The sequence below is a fragment of the Balaenoptera borealis genome (assembly GCF_965194805.1).
Source record: "Balaenoptera borealis genome assembly, chromosome: 9".
Lineage (NCBI taxonomy): Eukaryota > Metazoa > Chordata > Mammalia > Artiodactyla > Balaenopteridae > Balaenoptera > Balaenoptera borealis.
The window spans coordinates 28,987,168-29,004,202 of NC_138873.1; the positions used below are offsets into that span (position 1 = coordinate 28,987,168).

At 38.2% G+C, this 17,035-nt stretch overlaps 1 protein-coding gene across 1 annotated transcript in view; it reads left to right on the plus strand.

The window, feature by feature from the left end:
- Positions 1-17,035, plus strand: part of LOC309635012 (uncharacterized protein) — a 375,467-nt gene that overhangs the window by 302,287 nt on the left and 56,145 nt on the right. The window contains exons 10-11 of the mRNA XM_082405758.1: positions 8,502-8,595; positions 15,480-15,520. The gene's annotated coding sequence lies outside the window, so the exon portion shown is untranslated. The remainder of the gene's footprint in view (positions 1-8,501; positions 8,596-15,479; positions 15,521-17,035) is intronic.

Here is a 17,035-nt window from a genome sequence, read left to right on the forward strand (position 1 = left end):
TAAACACGCAAATAATGTCAAAGGTGGTTTTAAAACTCTGGCTATGGGATAACTGCCTTCTTCTTAAAAAGGAGGTGATCCGTCTTCTCCATTTTCTGTTCGTGGGCCTGGCATTTGACTTTCAACTGCCAGGTCCATGAACAGCCTGCAGCTTCCTTGTGGTTGGCTATGTATTATATGTTATTTTGGTGCTTTGCAGCTTTCAAAGAGCTTTTACACAAAAGTGATCTCATTGGGTCCTCAGATAACCCGATGGTGGGTAGGGTTGGTGGATATTCTATCACCATTCCTCACAGGGGGAAAGAAAAGTAAATAAGTTATGTAACTTGACCAAGGTCACTCTGCACTTCAGTGGTGGAAATAGATTCCAACAGAGGCATCTCTCTGGAAGTTTTCTTTCTTTTCTTTCTTTTCTTTCTTTCTTTCTTTCTTTCTCTCTTTCTTTCTTTCTTTCTTTTTAAAATCTATTTCATCACACCAAGCCACCTCTGTGAAGGCAAGGTGCATACATCTTCCTAATTCAACAATCGGGTTAAATAGCTGCAAAATTATAGCCACAGTAGCTATGCTTGTTAGGTGACAACTTTTTCCTTATTTCCATATTCTTTTTTCCCTACCACTATCATCATTTTCCTCCCTACCCAGCATCCTCTATTTAACATTCATAAAAGTAATAACATCCTCTTCTACTCTCTCCTCTCTTCTTTTCTCTCTCCCTTTCTTTTTCTCCCTATGTCTCTCTATCCTTTTTCTATCTCCATTTCACTCCCCTGCCCCACTTTTGTCTTTTTTGCTTTTGGTCATTGAGTACTGAAAGTAACACATGACTGGGATGTAAGAGAACTAAGTTTGAGATATTACAATTTCACATAACCTCTCTGGATCTCTGTTGCTTTATTTGCAAAATTGTTTTTACTAAAATAATGATTTTTCTACAGGAGTGAAGAACAGAAAAGAAAAAATGTGACTTTTGTGCTCATCAAAAAAAGTAAACAGTTGAAAAAAATTTGAGAGCTACTTTGTAGTTTTCTTATTTTAAGCTACGGATGAAGTGATCAAACCCACATCTTCTGTCTATAAGTCAAATATTTAGTGATTTTATTGTATAGAGATTTTCACTAGCCTCACCAATAAGCCCTTTTTTAAAAAAAAAATTTATTTATTTTTTGGCTGCTTTGGGTCTTCGTTGCTGTACGTGGGCTTTCTGACTTTCTCTAGTTGCGGCGAACAGGGGCTACTCTTCCGGGGGCTACTGTTCGTTGCGATGTGAGGGCTTCTCATTGAGGTGGCTTCTCCTGTTGTAGAGCATGGGCTCTAGGCGCCCGGGGTTCAGTAGTTGTGGTGAGCAGGCTCAGTAATTGTCACGCACAGGCTTAGTTGCTCCACGGTATATGTGATCTTCCCAGGCCAGGGATCGAACCCGTGTGCCCTGCATTGGCAGGCAGATTCTTAACCACTGTGCCACCAGGGAAGTCCCAGCCATTTTTAATATGAAACGCCAGGACAGATTATCCAAAATCTAGGAAAGAAAGAGGTCAGAATTGCCTCTTCACTATTATTAATACCTGATAATTTCTCACATTGATGGTGTTTTTTAAACACAAATTAACAGTCAACAAAACAACAAGGAAAGACGAATGAGATGGTCATTCTAGTGCTCTATTTTTCTGGTTTTCTTTGTTAAGCGAAGTGATGGCAGGTGATGGGGGTGATTAAGTACAGACTATAAATGAGCTGCATTTAGATACTGTCTACAGTGGTTTTTCCTAGGATGAAGCCCTTATTTAACTTTAAATCCATGGTTCTATAGACTTGTGTTCTCTGAATGCAGCTGTGTAATTAGTAATCATCACTAATCATTTCTACTTCTGTACTTCTATCACCAACAAAATTATAGCAACCTATATTTTTAGTAAACTCTAACTGCAAACTTAATTTGATATTTATTTATTACTTTAAGAAGCAGTTTGCCGAACTGATTACACAAATCTAAAATAATGCATCTGAAGATAGAAATAAAACTTCCCATCAGGAATAAATAGGATTTTCAAAAGAAGAGTATCTGCCTCTTGGCAAAAGGAAAAAAAAAAAACAACAGAAAATTAGGCTTCCAGGCTTTTTCTACCTTTGATGTGAACATGAGTATTCACGTGGGATGGCTTTAGACCATCTATTAGAAAATGCATATCAGGTAACAGATGTATAATTTATGGACCTGATTGCTTTAAGCAGAGAAGCTTAAAAATGAGTTTTTGCAACTCAGGTTGTTCTCATGAGACAAACATATGCTAATTCTTCAGAATTGAAACCTGACTGTGAAACATAAAACAAAAAGGAAAAGAAACTTAAAGAAATGTTTGAGAAGTAAAATGTCCCACCACTCAGACAGATTTTCTTGTCTCTTTCTATGGGAAGAGATTAGGTGGCTGTTTATATTCTTCAAAACTCCATTAGATAGTGAGAACTGAGCAGCTGAGATTCTCTTATGGGACTGTATGTAGACATTCCCCAGGTTCCGATTCAGGATTTCCAAGCTTTCCAGGGTGGTTGGGTAAATAGATGTATCAGCTGGAGCTGAGAAGCGTTCTCTGAGCCAGCCTCAAGATGTGAAGGAGACAGGGCTTATTTCATTTATGAAATTGAATCATTCATAGACTCAAGGACAAAAGTCTAACAATGAAGATGACTAACATAAAATTATCACTGTCAGACTTACATTATATCTGGAAGAACTGGATTATAAAAGCCAAGTCACGTGTTGTCAAGGGCCTGAGGTTTGCAAGGAAATTCTCTCATAAAGGCCCATGCAAAAAATGTCCTGAAGTAGAATCTGAGACCTGGTAGCACAAAAGTGCCTTGAATGTTCTTAACTGGCAGGGTAAAGACCAGGGGACAGGGGCAGTGTCTAAAGTAGCCACAGCCCTTCAATCACATGCAGGAACTGGTGCTTCGAAAAAACAAACCACCAAAAAGAGTACAGATAAATGTCACAACAAATCAAGTTCAAACATGGTAAGCCAAACTTTATACTCCTGTAAGAACAAGGAGTCCCAAGGAGAGATACACTGGACTTTTCAAATGTGCTACAAACAAGGAGTAATGCATCCTTCACTAGCATCTTATTTCCTGGTTTTTGTTTTATTTTGTTCTGTTTTGTTAGTATTCATTTTAATGTCTTCTTTGGAAGAGAGAGATTTTTCTCCAATTTAAAAAGAAACAGGAATGACCATCTAGAGTAGAATGGATACCATACAGTAGAATCTTGCATGAATCTTAAAAATGTAATATTAAGAAAAACAAGTCACAGAAGAATATGTTTAATATGATTCCATCTGTACAAAGGTCAAAAATAGGTAAAATTAAATAATGTATTTATAGAGATCCGTATGTAAGTGGTAAAACTATAAAGAATAGCAAGGAACAACTAATATAAAATGCAGAATTATTGTTTCTTGGAAGGGGGTAATAGAGAGAGGGAGATGTGATCAAGGAGACATGGGGGGGTTGGGGGAGTGTCCCAAATATGGACAATATTCTGTTATTACTTATGTTGATGGTACATGCCTGAGTGTTCATTTTATTATTATTCTTTAAACTAACCATAAATGTTATCATATACTCTTATAAATGTATAATTTACAAATTTGACTTTTTTTAAAAGAGATGGGTCAATTTTTATCATTTCATTTTGTTTCTTGAAATCCTAACACTCCTATCTTCTGAAGGTAGCCTTCACCCAGAGAAATCTGTGAAGAAACTCAAGATGCAGGGTTTCCAGACTCATAGACAATGCAGCCATAGAGCAAAAATAAACAAATAAATTAAAAATCAGGAAAAAACAAAATTACTGGTTGGATGATTTTTAAAAGTCGGCCTCCATATATACTGCCTGCCATGGCCTGACACTCAAGGCCTTTTACCAGTGGAACCCAGTCTTTCTAAAGAGTATTTCTGAGAACATCCCTGTGAAGCTTCTTTCCTTGTGAAATATGATTCCCTGTGCAAGCCTTACATTTTCCACCCTCATGCCTTGATGATCTCATTCCAGTTACCTATATTTCCCACCCTCTTGATGATTGGCCATCACAGTTTGACCTCTTCTGGGAAACCATCATGATAACCTCATAACCTCAGTCTGAAGTGCTCTAGCCTTTTCCTGAACTCTTCAACAACTGCCTATTTAATTTTGCGAGCAGTTAATCTTGTGTGTCTTGTAACACTGGCATTTTCACCAACCAGATCTATTTTCCTCCTTGGCAAGGAGCTGGACTGTATTTCCTGTCCTCCTTTGCAGGTAGCTGTAGCCACGTGACTGAGTTTTGCCCAAAGGAATGCAGATACCAGGTGCGTAGTTCTTCTCCAGGCCCTGTTCTAACACCTCCCACAAAATCCTCCACACCCTCTTTCTTCTCATCAGTGGTTACTTACAGGAACCCGAAGAAGCACTTAAAGCTCTAGGGAATTGTAGGCTCACGTCAGGGGTCAGCAAACTTTTTCTGTAAAGGGTCAGATAATAAATATTTTAGGGCTTTGAGGATATATAAGGTTTCTATTGCTGCTGCTACTGCTTCTACAACCCTTTAAAAATGTAAAAGCTCTTCTTAGCCTCTAGAATTGGGCTGGGTTTGACTTGGGGGCTGTAGTTTGTCAGCCCCTTCACAGATGAAAAGGTCTTAGATTTCAGAATGCCTACGTAAAGCACAGCCCTCTCCCCCCTACTCCCCCGCCTCCTGTGTCTGCAACTGACTCACTTGGATTATGATGGGAATGATAAATTTCACTGTGTTTCGCTTTCTCTGAACTATAGCTATGAGACTTTCTATCTCAAATGCAATAAAGGGATAACTATTTGGGGAACTTAAACAAAGTAGAATTCCAATTTCAAGAAGTCGAGGTCCATTCACCCCAAATAGTCTTCTTTACTAAAATGTGGCTTATTCTAGAAGCATCTTGTTTGCTACGCTGCTTTGTCTAGTCCTTGCCTAGGGAACCATCGTGATCAAACAAATCTGTCTAGGCCAGAGCAGACTGCTTTAAAATCACAGCTTTAAAATCCAGCAGAAGAAATTCCCAAGTTGGAGGAGGATCAAGAGGAGAATCTGGAAGAGTAAACAAAGAAAGAAGATGTGTGCTTCACCACATAAATTGAATCTGCAAAGCATATGGAAACCTCAGGTGTATCTGACTCATAATATTAATATTTTCCCTAAGATCTACAATCTCCCTCCTTCTCTTCTCCACTTTTCTGAAATAACCCACATCTGTGAAGTTTCTTCTTGTTTTATATTCTCAGTCCCTACTGATGCACAGAACTCACTAGTATCGACAAGCCCAGGCAACCTTTGGTAGCAAGTCAGAGTGGCGTAATGAAAGGTTTGGGGAAAAAAACTCCCCACCGCGGCCTGGTTCACTCAAACAGCTTGCCAAGATGATGCGGTTCTCATGTAAAGAAAGTGCTCCTTCACCTGTACCAGCAAGTTGTTCCCCCTAAGACAGCAGATTGCATTTGTTTTGACACTGAGTGAGTTGCTCTTTTCTTTCATAGGCTGACACTTGTTCTGTTCCTTGAAGCTGCAAACTACCTCAAGGGCAAGTTTTTCTTTCTACACGTACTGTCTTCACTTACTTACTGATGTGCAAAACTTGAGGGGCACAAAAGGAACATGAATACCAAGCAAAAAGCCAACAGACTCTTGTACCTGTTCTTGTAATGCACTTCCATTACCAAAGGAAGACGGTCTCTTTTTGATGGTGATGTGAAAAGTAGACAAGTGATAGCTTCCTACAGCTGGCTTAGTCAAAGGAAGTTCAAAGCCTTCTCTATATTCTGGATTCCCACCTTCCTATCTCTGAAATTATATTTATAGAGACTATAGAGTAGATCTTAATTCTCAGCAACTACAAACAGTGGAGTCTGAACAGTTATTTATATGTGAGCTTTGAATCTACCAGCCTCTGTTCATTATTTGATGAGCTAGTATTAATAAAATATTCATAGCTCATTTGTTAACTCTTCCAGGGAACCAGCCTTTCACTCAGACCTCTGAAAATCATCATTGTGGGCTTTAAGAAGCAACAGAAAACCCAACTGAGTAAGAACTGACCTCCTTTCTGGCTGCCCTGGTAGATCACGCTTAGTAGCTGCAGTCTTCATGGTGCCTGTCCCCTGGGCCAGGACACCAGATGCCCCATGACTAAGTCTAATGCATCCAGGAACCATAGATGGAGGAGGGGTAGGATGGGGAGGGAGATGACTGACTTTTGCATCCCATCAATGAATGAATGCTGGTCTACTTTGTTTAGACTAATCTAGAAGAACCCAAAGGGATAGAGCAGAATTAACCTTGTGTTGAATCTCCTAATGTCTTTCTTCTAATGCAATTATTTAAAATATAACTCAATAGAAAAGATCCGCTCTCCTATAAATTTCTTGAAATGTTTATTCATAGGAAGGGTGTTGCTAATTTGATTAATTTTTAAGGATTTGTTAGATATTTTTCCCCCCCAAAATGGATGAAAAGGTGAGCAGTTTTAAATTTTGAGTATCTTAAGAGCAACATTGGCCCTAGTGAAATTTTGTTTGAGAAAATTCATAGAAAGGTACTGTGAAGCAACCATATTCTTAGAAAGCTTCTATTCAAGACTCAATTGGGTCAATTCTGAGGTTATTCTGGGAGTTGGATACATTTGTCCTCTCTCCGAATCACAGTTTCTGACGTGTTATTTTACAAGTTCTTGGTCTTTTTCTAAAAACTGACAGGCTTTTGGAAAAGTTAATAATTCAGAGTAAAATATGCTTATGTCTGCAAACAACAGAGATGAAACAATGTGCCCCATTTTTACTCTGAATCTTCCTAACGGTATTAAAAATACAAACCCAAATCTGAAATAGAAAACGTGCAAAAGACTTTAGCCTTTAAATCTTCTCTGCAGGTTTTCCTTATCATACAATGTTCTCAATTTTCCTTGAGGTGAAACAATTTAGAGCCCAGCTTTAGACCACTCTATCCTATACTACAGAATTTAAAAAGGGAAGAAGGTTCTTAGAAAAATGTGACTTCTATGAAAAATAGCTGTATTACACCAAAATGACTATTTCTACATTTTTTCAAACAAATGGAAAGATAAATTTGAGGATGATTTTCTTATAAGTGATACTAACGTCTTTTATGAATGCATCAGTGCAAATCAGATTTGATATCTTGTAAGGAGATATGAGTAGGACTTATCAGGTTTTGCAATGATACTTCAGTTATATCTGGGATGTAGCTGTCAAACAATAAGAATAGCCTCTGAGTCCATAAAATAATATGCCGTCTTCAGACTAAAGATGAATCCTGTATTTTAGAACACAAAAATTTCCGTTTCTTGGGTTGCTATTCCACCTGTCCATAACTTCACAGAAAATTACCTACTAGAAGCTCAAACTCAAGTACATAATTTATGAAGTAATAGATAAATTCATGGAAAGAAAGGAAATCCTTTCTGCTGACAGACTTTGCTGTAAGCAGTGGGGGAAGGACTAGCTCGTCTCCCCTGGAACCCTTGGGTTCCTTTGCCTGGAATCCTCTTCCTCCATCTTTGCATGGCTACCTCTGTCTTGCCTTGGGATCTCAGCTTAAGGGTCACCCTACAACGATCTTTCTGATCACCCAGTCTAAGTAGGTGCCCTATTATATAATTGTCCATGTAGCCCTTATAACTAACTGATATTCTTGGGTTTTGTTTAATGTCAATCTCCTTGCACTTGGAGAGCATGAACTTTGTGATATTCGTGCTGTAATCCTAGCTTCTAGAACACCTGCTAAGGCAGGTGTTATGGGTTGAACTGTATCCCCAGGCCCCCCAAAATATGTGTTGATATCCTAACCGCCAACACCCCAGAATGACCTTATTTGGAATACAGTTGTTGCAGATGTAATTAGTTAAGATGAGGTCATGTGTAGTAGGGTGGACACTTAGTCCAAAAAGACTCTCTTCTAAGAAAAGAGAAAGACATACAGACAGAGAACACTATGTGAAGACACAGACACATGGAGAAGATGGTGATGTAAAGACAGAGGCAGAGATTGGAGTTATGCTGCTACAAGCCAAGGGATACCTGGGGCTACTAAAAGCTGGAAGAGGCGAGGAAAGGTCCTTCTTTAAAGCCTTCGGAAAGAGCATGGCCCTTCCAACACCTCAATTCCCTTTTCAAATGCTGATGGCTCTCATTCTACCCCCTCACACGATGACCAAATACATGCCTTAAAAATGATACTAAAGTAAAATGGGATTTTAGCAATAAAAACTTGTTGTATAGCAAATGGGCTGAAACATATTCTATTGCAGTTTTCTGGTTCAGCTTGAAATAATATTGCTATAATTTCATCAGAAGTACTTATAGGAGGAAAGATTTTTACCATAACTTTGTATTAATGTTACTGTAAATTTGCATGTTTCAGCTAGCATTATTTAATAATTTTAAAATGCATTATATATATATTTTTTCTTTCTTGCAGCAATAAGAGCATGCCTTTGGGACAATGGATGGAATCAGAGTTGAACTGAAGCCAACTCCAGTTTTTTAAGGAAAAATTTTCATGACACTTCCAGGTGGGCAGATTCAAAGACAGCATGAATCAGTCTCAAAATGATAAAGGAAATATTCTGGGTTATTAATTCCCAAAGTCTGCATGACCAAAATAGTAATAGCTCAGAAACACAAATTCAACATGTACTCATTGTTAAAACTGATGTTTAGTGATTCCTTTCTTAAAAATCTGAAATCACTTGAAAACCAATCATATATGTGTGTGTATATACATATATATATATATATATATGTATATACACACACACACACACACACACACACACAAATACACGTGTGTGTGTGTGTGTGTGTGTGTGTTTGAAACCACTAGCATTTGGGAACTGAAAAAGTTTATGATGAAATCCTTAGAAAAGCTACTATAGCCAGTCACTCCATTTATATCGAGTATATCTTCATAAATCAGTGGGAAGTGTGTTCACTTATTCCTCGGTGCCATAAGAGCAATTTCTTTAGCAGGCATATTATCCTGCTAAAGAAAAATTGCAGTTTTCTCTCTGTCTCATCTGGACACAATACATAGAATTAAGTAAAAAGAAGCAAAGGGATGTACTGAAAACAAAGATCAGACTTTGTCGGGGGTCATGTGCAGGGTCTGAGAGTATTTCCTGTCTCATAGGAAGCGTTCACATCATGACTTGTCATCTATACTGTCTGGCCCAGTGTCTCCTAATTTCCTGGAATAAAACCAAACTAAGCAAAACAATAAAAATGACAATTTTTCTATGTTTTGGAATTCCAAACTCTTATTACTGGAATGCTAAATCTTTCAACCCTACTGGCTATTGTGCCGTCCAAAATTAACAGTGGTTTTTAATGGTTTGTTTTTAAAAATGTTATGCTTCTATGTATGTCCCATAAATTATAACAACTTATTTTAAATGTTACTCTAAAATTCTGCAAAATATTGGTTTAATACTCAAATCAACCTTTGTTTTTACTTCTGCAAATGGCTTGAACAAAACTCATTCTCCCTTAAATATTCATTGGGTTTTAGATGTAGGCAAATGACCGGAAAGTGAGTAATAGGAAAACAATCCTTAGTTTCGTCTGTGAATTTGCCATTCTTCCCCTCTACATGTTCTTGCTGGCCTAATGGTTTCCAAATCTGGTCCATATTTCATCTTTTTCTTATAAAAGAAACCATCCCATACGGAAACAGGGTTATATTTTATCAGTACCATCACCACCAACTACATCACCATCACCACTTTTCAATTTGCAGAAAATTCAACATTATCTGCCAAGTTGGCAAGATGTCAAAAGTGCATAGATTGTTTTAATGAGAATAACTTCTTCCCTTGTAGATGAATTTTAGGGACTCATGTCAGGTGTGGGAGAGCTTCTGTGTCATATGCTTTCAAACCAAGTTGAGAGTTGATTTTAGGATACCCTTGGGAATGTGCAACCATGAGTGAGGTGTCCCTGGAGTAAAGGGTCAAACAGGAGCTGCAGGATGGGTTGAGGTGAGTGTGGGTCAGTATGTGTGTGGTAGAGGTTTGGCTAGTACACAATTTAATATCTATTTTTAAAAGAAATTCAGATTATGGAGGCAAATGCAAAATTTTCATAAAATTTTAGGACAAAAATGTTCTGTCCTATTTTCTGTTTGGAGCAAACATTCATAGAGAGTACAGATTCATTTAGCTTAAGGAGAAGCATTTCAGGTTTATCCAATCCAGTGTCGTTATTATATTGGTAAGGAAATAAAAGTGACTTACCAAGCCACTAGAAGCTAGATTTTCTGACTGTCAAGCCTCAACTCTGATTCATAGCTCTCTGAGGAAAAAGGAAATGCAGAATTAACATCTATTGAATATCATCCATGGGCCGGACACAGTGACAGCTGCCAGGCACTGTCTTCTTCCCAAGCAGAGGTTAAGGGCTAGGCTCCCAGTTAGATTTCTTCAGCAGGAAATTGGTTCCATCTCTTATTACCTGTGTGACCTTAGACAGGTCACTTAAGTTCTCTGATTCCTAGTTTCTTCATGTATAAAATGTGGTTCATGAATGAACCTTCTTTACTGACAAGGATTAAGTGAGATAATCCTTAAGCCTTAATAGTGTTTGACACATAAATGTTGGCTCAATGAATATTGAATACAAAAAGAGGAAAAGAAACTTGGCATGTCATAGGGGTGTGGGGGATGAAGTAAGTGGGAGGAGATTTTATGCCTATTTTTACAAATTAGAGTTGGGTAAAATTCAGTAATTTGCCAACAAATTGCAAAACCAGAATGTGAAGTTTTATCTGTTTCAACCCAAACTTCATGTTGTGTCTGCTATACCACAATGCCTTACAGAAAGGTTAAGAGGCTCAGGGAACTAGAAAGAATGCTGGGATCATCTGCTTGGAGAGCTGGCTACTGGGCTCATGCTGAGCTCTGAAAGCCTCCTGGCAGCTTCCCAGTAACTCTAGAAATCTATGAAGCTCTGAACTGGGTGCTGCCCAAGTGGCAGAGGCCAATGAGAATATTCAGGTGATAGTGTAAATATCACTCTAGGTTAAAGTCTGGAATGTAAACTTGGCTTCCTTCAGCTAATTACCAGTCCATTCTCAAGGGCAGGTGCTGTGTGTGCTCTCTTTCTGCACAGCTGACTTACTCCATGCCCAGAACGCTAAGCACTTGCTCTGTAAGAACTTGCTCTGTAAGAACTTGCTCTGTAAGAACTTGCTCTGTAAGACCTTGCTCTGTAAGAACTTGCTCTGTGTCAGCTCTGCCAATACTGTGACCTTGGGGAGGTCACTTAAGTCTTCAAGGCTGGTTTAGGACAGACGCTCAGGCCACACCTCCAACGAACTAACGCAGATTCTTACAGAATGAGACCCTGAAATATCTAATTTCTACGTAAACTTTTCACTGAAGTCAAGCTTACATCAGAAAAAAAAAAAAGTACAAAGCCTATAAGTGTACAGTTCCACTAATTTTCACAAAATGAATACAGTCTCAAATCAAGTAATAGATCAATCCAGACCAGAAGACACCCCTTTAGGCCCCCTATTAGTCACTCTCTCCCAAGATAACCACTATACATTCTGACTTCTAACATCATAGCTAACTTTTGCCTATTTTTTGATATTTATATAAATGGAGCCACACAGTGTATGTTCTTTTGTGTCTGGCTTCTCTTACTCAACAGAATGTTTGTGAAATTCATCCATGTTATTGCATGTAGTTACAGTTTGTTCTCATTGTTATATAGCAGGGGGTCAACCCCCTGGTTTTTTGTTTTTTGTTTTTTTTCAAATTAATTGATTAATTTATTTATGTATTTTTGGCTGTGTTGGGTCTTCGTTTCTGTGCGAGGGCTCTCTCTAGTTGCAGCGAGCGGGGGCCACTCTTCATCGCGGTGCGCGGGCCTCTCACTATCGCGGCCTCTCTTGTTGCGGAGCACAGGCTCCAGACGCGCAGCCTCAGTAGTTGTGGCTCACGGGCTTAGTTGCTCCGCGGCATGTGGGATCTTACCAGACCAGGGCTCGAACCCGTGTCTCCTGCATTGGCAGGCAAATTCTCAACCACTGCGCCACCAGGGAAGCCCCCAACCTCCTGTTTTGTGAATAAAGTTTTATTGAAGCACTCCCAGGCTGATTATTTGTTCTCCCTCCCCCCTCCCCCTCCTTCTCCTCCTTCTCTTTCTTCTTCTGATGGCTTAGCAGTGGTAAACTATTATTATGATTTTTTGAGCAAATGTCAAGAGGAGAATGTAATAGAATTTTATAAATGAATATTCTCAATTGAATCACATTCTATCAGGGTTTGGCAATACCTATCTGTGTGAAGATGAGATATATGAAATCTCAGTACAGAACAGCATTAGATGAACATCTGCAATTGATTTTGATCATACTTTGAACTTCAATGAAGCAAAATGTGTACTCCCCCAAAGAATTTCATTCTTCATATTAATAGACCTATATTATCAGAAACTGTATTCAATTATTATTTTGTTTTGAATGGTATCAATTTTAAAATTGTGAAAACTGTTTCTCTGTTGTGATATAAGTACCTGCATCCTACATAATAGCCTCAGTTTTGATTTTTCTGGCCCACAAAGCCTAAATATCTACTGCATGGTCCTTTACAGAAAAAGTTTGCTTATCTCTGCTCTAGACAGTACCCAGTACTAAAACTAAGTGTACACGCAGTAATTTCTTTTGCTTGTTTCTGAGCCTTGGATAATTTTTTCCAACAGAGAGAAGCACACAATTTTTCTCTTATGAAGGTTATGTTCTATACAGGGAAACCAGGCAATAAATAAAAATGGATAATAGATAAGGGAGTACTATGATGAAAATAAGATGATGTGATAAAGATGATGGGATAGAGTGATGGGGATGCAATTAGATTGGGTGGCCAGTGAAGGCATTACTGAGCAGGTACCTGAGAGTTAGGAATGATAAAAAGGGGCCAGATGGGCAAAGAGTTTGGGGCAGACCGTAGAAGCATTGGGAATAATAAGTGCAGAAATCTTAAGGCAGGAGTGAATTTGGTGCTTTTGAGGGAAATAAAGAAGGCCAGTGTGGCTAGGCCAAGATTAGAAGTGAGCTATAGTGAGAGGGCTGGCAGCACCCAGGGCAGGTCTCCTGTCTGCCTCCTGCACGGATCATGAAGCCTTCAGGCGAATTTGTTTCTGTATCGTCTACAGCTGCTTTCACACAACAATGCCAGAGTTTAGTTGCCACAGAGACTGTTTGGCTGCCAAAGCTGAAAATATTTACTATCTGGCACTTGACAGAAAAAAGTTTGCTGACCACTGCTCTATAGTAACCAATCGCGAGTATACCAACATTTCTTTATCCATTTTACTTTCGATGGGCATTTGGATTGTTTCTAGTTTTGAGTTAATACAAATAGTGCTGCTGTGAACATTCTTGTACATGTTTTTGGTAGCATGTGTACATATTCCTATTGGATGTATGGCATGTGTATTTTTTGAAACCTCTGATTGATTCTAGTGTACAGACAGGTTTGGGCACTTCTACTTCAGAGATGTTTAGAGAGTTGAAACCCAAAGTGTTTAAACTGTCGTGCCCAAGGTTACACAGAAAATAATTGGCAGAGCTGAGACTGGCAACCAAACCCCTGTTCCATGGAACAGTGTTGTTTTTCCACTGTAGTTCCTATAGCCGTTATCTTTAGAACATTAACTTAGAAGGTCTTTACTTATCCAAGGTCCTTCACAAATATGACTCTTTTCTACCATATGTAGTTGTACCTTTTAAAGAACAGGAATGGATTATATAAATCACTTAATCCAACCCCTTCATTTTATAAATAAGTAAACTGAGGCATAAGAATATTAATAATTCGCCCAAAATAGGCATTTGAATCATGACTTTTATCATCTACTACAAAATGATTTTTAACTTGCTGTTGCATCTGCACTTGTCTTTACATTTAATACTATTCCAGTCAATGAACTGACACAAGGAATGCCTATTTGCTTCAACAATTTAAATTTACAGAAATATCTAAATTAAAACTAATAATTTCTCCTTCCCCTTCCAGCTCTATGGCCTCTCCCCTGCTTCTAGGTGATCCATTTTAACAATTTGTATTTTCATCATCTACATATAAATATATTAAAATGCCTGTAACTGGCATGAGTCCACAACTTTGATGAGGAAGAAACATAACTTAATTTTTCTTTAACTCAGATTAATTTCTGGCTTGAGGTTCCATCCCATCAGTTAGGTGGCCACTCAGTCTCAGTTAATTTGGAATAACCTCCTTTTTTCCTATAACTGGGCCTGCGTTTCAGGGAGGGGGTTATGTAGTACCAAGAAATTGAGTGGGAGGGAGAGCATGAACAGCATCTGATTCTTGGTAATCATAGTGATATTGATACCTTCCTTCATCTTGGCCTTGGCCACTGGTTCCCACAAATGCATTGGCCCCTGTTGTCAGACCCTGTCAGGTGTGGGGGTTTCTGTGCCATGAATGAGCCACAGCAATCTGTGCCAGGCTGTCTGAGGCCTTACCTGCCTGGATTCCTACAGCCATTTCCTCTGCAGGCTCTTGCCAGCCTCCCTGCCCTCCACCTGGAAATCGAGTGCAGTTTCCTCTCGTCTTAGATCCCACCAGCCTAGCTGTAGTTTTCCAGTTGCTCAGGCTTCATCTGAGGCTTTTGGCATTGGGCCCCTTTCTTCCAGGCTCACCTCCACACTCACTGCTTTCCTTCTAATACACTCTCACCTCTTCCCAAGCTGGGAGCATCTCCTCTCCAACCTTTAATAAGCATCCTTGTACACGTGTTTTGTACACTTGTATTTTCGTTTCTGTCAGATACCTTTTTCCAGTCAGGCAGTGGGGAGACCCCTCTCTTCTCCAACCCTCAAATATTTGCAAGTTTGACTTTTTGGAAACCAGTTGCTAGAATGGTTCTTTTGTCTGTTCATACCTCATTGGGAACAACATGCTCGGAGCAGTCTAGGGGCCTGAATGGGGGTAATGGTAGAAGGAGGTAAAATGTGAACTACTGGAAGAAAAAAAAAAAATGTGGTTAATATCAAATCTTACCCTGCTACAAAAGTAGGCACATCTGTAAAAGAATTATTTAGTTTTGCTTTTATTCTAAAATTGACATTATACAATATATCAAACTGCAGCTTGTACTTTTTCACTGAATGTATCTTGGACAAATACATGCATACAGATATGACTCATTATTTTTAATGGCTTCATAGTACAGTTTGTTCAATTATTCTCCTTGCTGATGGATATCCAGGTTGTTTTTGTTATTACAAATAATGATAGTATTAACCAATATTTATTTGGTATTAAAATATAGTAGACAATGTTTTAAGCACTTAACATGCATTCTATCGTTTAATCTCTATAAAAATTTCATGTGATAGATATTATTTTGCCTTCTTTTTTTGCAGATAAGAAAATTGAGGCACATAAGGATTGAACAACTTACAAGGTAAGTTATGGATTTGAATTTCACCAAGTCTAACTCTAGTGGCCGTGCTCTTAACCATCACACGGTTCTGTGTTTTTCCTTCAATAAGCACACCTGTATACAGGCTTATATAGTTTATTTTTATTTCTGTCATATAACTACACAGAACTGAGATTGTAGGTAAAGTCTCTGTGCATTTTTATATCTTGACAAATGCTGGCAGATTACTTTTGGACTGAAGCAATTTACAGAACCATCCCAAGTGTTCAAGAGTAAGGATTACCCCCAAGACTTACCAACAGTGGGTGTCAGACCTTGTCTGAAGTTATTTCATGCTGGTAGGAACACTCTCCCTCCATCCCAAATGATAATCAGGTGTTTCAGTTTTCACTTCCGTGATTACTAACGTGGATGTCAGACGTGGATTTTCTTAGGTTTATTGGTCCTTCGTATTTCCTCTGCTGCAAATTGCCTGTTCACATCTGTCATTTTCTAATTAATTTGCAAGAGCTCTTTGTGTATTAGGGGTATTAAGCCACTGTCTTATATGTACTGTAAATATTTTCTCTTACAAGATCATTTGTTTTCTTCTTTATACCACACAGTAGTTATACATGTTTATTTAATCGACTCTTTTCATTTTTTCCTTCATAAACTAGTTACATAGTACTCTATAGTATGAATAGTTTTTTAAAAATATAATATTATTTACCCTGTTTCCTGTCTTGCTAAAGAAAGCTTTTCTCATTCCATAGCTATACAAATGTTTTCCTGATTTTTCTTCTAATATCTTTACAGTTTTTCGTGTTTTATATTTGGTTCCTTAATATAGCTGGAATTTACTTTTGAATATTGTAAGATAGGAGTTGATGTTATTTTCTTGCTAATAGATAGCCAATTATCCCAGTTTCGTTTATCATATGTACTTTGAATTGTATGTATAATGAATATTATACTTCCTCCCCCAATGACTTCCACTCCCAGATATACTTGGATCTACTTCTGGACCCTATTCTTTTCTATTGACTTATCTTTTTTAATATCAGTATCATTCCACTTTGATTCCAGTAACTTTAAAGTAAAGTTAGATATCTGTTAAATGAAGAACTCTCCCCCATTTCTGAAACAGAACTATAAAGTTCATTAGATACTTTTCTTCTCCAGATACTTAATAATATCTCAGTAGACCAGGATGCTACCTTCTTAAAAACTGGTTTTCTCATGAATGAAGAAATGCAACTTTTTTAGGCAAATGAAGCTCCTTATGTCTGAAAAGTTACACGATCTGACATTTTTCAAATTCTGTTATATAATATTATCAATGAATTCACCTTGAATTTGGATTAGAATTAGCATTTTCTCTCAGCTTTAGATGTTATCTAAAGTTCAGACAATAGAGAAATAAGCCAATAAGGGGAAAAAGCTAGCAAAGTTATGACTGATAAAAATCATTATTTTTGGGCTTCCCTGGTGGCGCAGTGGTTGAGAATCTGCCTGCCAATGCAGGGGACGCGGGTTCGAGCCCTGGTCTGGGAA